The sequence below is a fragment of the Triticum aestivum genome, chromosome 5D, assembly GCF_018294505.1.
Source record: "Triticum aestivum cultivar Chinese Spring chromosome 5D, IWGSC CS RefSeq v2.1, whole genome shotgun sequence".
Lineage (NCBI taxonomy): Eukaryota > Viridiplantae > Streptophyta > Magnoliopsida > Poales > Poaceae > Triticum > Triticum aestivum.
This window is the reverse complement of record NC_057808.1, coordinates 46554119-46556684: the sequence shown is the minus strand read 5'-3', so window position 1 is coordinate 46556684 and position 2566 is coordinate 46554119.

The following is a 2566-nucleotide window of genomic DNA, read 5'->3' as shown; positions in this document are numbered from 1 at the left end:
ATGACAACAGCGCGCCTTCGGCTCGTTTCAGCGCCTATAGTCGTCGCTAGGTGTTCTACGTAACTGGATGTAATTTTAGTTATTTCTAGTGTTCACTATAATGTCATAATTGAAAATAAATAGATCAAAAGTTTCTAAAAAAACACTTCAATAGCTCACGTGAACCTAATTTTTTTCCTTGAGGATTCCGTAAAAATTTCTCCCAACTCCCCTCATATTTACGGAAGCATATCCCTTTCCGTATAATTTGGCAGACAGGAAACCGCGTAAAAGTTCATGAGAGTTAGAGGGTCATTAAGCTCGTAGCTCGATTCTTAATTAACAGAGTTAATCATTGATTTTAGCTTGTTAAATTTAACGAGTTTCACAAGTAGCTCGTTAAGCCCATTAACATAAAACAAAACATATTTGTTATGCAACAACATTTTTGTAGTATGCAACCCATCTATTCAATCTAATCAACTCAATCCAACTTATAGCGGACAACAAACACCATATTCCTTCGTAAGAATTACACCCACACTCTCATGACATAGGCCATAACACATCATAGTCCATTAACGAAGCCTCGCGAGTGTTCACGAGCTTAACGAGTTTTAAATGAACGAAGCCGAGCATGATTTTTTGGCCCATTAAGCTTAACGAGCCATGCAGCTTTTTAATCCACCCCTGTGCCCAAGAAACCCTCGTGCAACCCCCTGCAGGGCCGCGTCGCCCCGCCTGACCATGCCGACTCAAACCCGTGTCACCCTGCCTCCTCCGTGGCCACACCGCCACGCCGCACCTTATCGTCGTTGCACCGTCACACATAGGAGCTCATTGTCGGTCATGTGACGGACAACGTCGTCCATGACACTGACTTGTGGGCCCTAGGCTTGTTTAATGGGAAATAAAAATAATACGGGGAAGATGCTTACGGAAACTGAGAAATTACCTGACCAGACAACTTATCCTAAGTTACACAGACTTCCCATAGAGCCACTTTTACGGGAAGGTTCTTACAGGAGCTATAAAACTATTTGGTTTGTAAGATTGGAAAATATACAACTTTTTTTCCCTATGTTTGACTGTCCGTGCAACTTCCGAGGAAAAGCTATACAATTTATTTCCCTTTCCTGTATAAGTTGCGACTAGGGCAAATTCTTCCTTTAGATTCTTCGATGGTCAGCCCGCAGATTCGCATCCCCTTTGTCTGTCGCTCCGGCGGTTGGTGGCGAGGAGAGGAAATCCGGTGTCTTGGCTCCGACGGATCGCAATGCTTCTTCTTTGAGTTGATCTTTCGGCCTTTGATCCTCCTTGAGTTCGTTCATCTGAACGGAATTGATGGAGCTCCGTCGTAGATTTTTGTCATCTCCTTGGGGCGACGTGGTTAAGTTTTTTGCTTGTGGGTGCGATATGGTGAGATCCGGTGTCAGGCACTTTAGATCAATTCAAGAGTTCAACGTCGATGGCTAAGGCTCCAAACGTTGGTCCTTAGAGGCACATGCACGAAGACTATCATCGATGGGACAAGGTCGGTTTCATTGGGGAGCAACGACAACGGCTCGTTCTGACAGCGGTAGTGGTCGCTTGATGGTCCAGAGAGCTCAATGTAAGTTGTATTTTGTGTGCGGTGCTTTGAACGTATGGTGAACTTTTATAATACATTTGGGCCATTTTTGCAAAAAGAAAAGTCACTGCTTGGGTAATTTGAACAAAATTTTAATAGATTTGGTTCATTTCAAAAAAAGTGAAATAATTTTGTTCAAATGTGTTTACCAAGAAAAATTGTTAAAATGTGTTTATTTTACAGATTACAGAAAACTGTTTGGGCTAATCACGAAATAATTTAGTTTTATCCACTTCTCACACACACAAACCATGGATGCATTTGCTTCCCAAATACGTACGCCACAAGTGTGCACAAACTCGCTCCACGGTAAAAACACTATTCCCCTTTCCCAATGAGAAAGAGACAACCTCGTCTTCCGCCTCGTGCGGACTCTCCTCCGGCGCCAGATCCCGGTGACTCCCCTCCCTTGACGGCCTTCGTGGTTGGCGGTGTGGACGGGGTCGCGTTGTGCATGGATCATATATAGTTGTAGGTATGGGGCCTAACAATCTAGCTTTTGTGCCGGCGACGGTTGTGGCGGCGTTGTCGAATAAGGCTCCAGATCTTCCCTTGACGAGGCAGTTTGCGTGGTCAATGGCGGATCTGGGTGTCACTGTTTTGCTGCTTGGTTGGCATGGCGGCGGCGGTGACCAAGTGTTGGCGGTTGTGTGCCCCAAACATGCCTCTGCCTGGGTGGTGCCGCCTCCGGCATCATCATTCCGTATTGGCGCTTGTATCGAAGATGTGTGGCCGACGTTGTTCGTCATGATGGTGGATACGACGGTGTGCGCGAGAAGACGTGTTCCCGTGCTGGGTTTGTGACTTGTGGCGGCGAATCTGATGACTCTCCTTCGACTTCATTGGACGGAGGAGCCATTTCTGGGCTAAGGTGCATGAGGATAGATCCCGGTCGAAGCTCCACAACGACAATGGCCTGGCATGTTATGGCAGGCTTCTTCTTCGACTAAGAAAGCC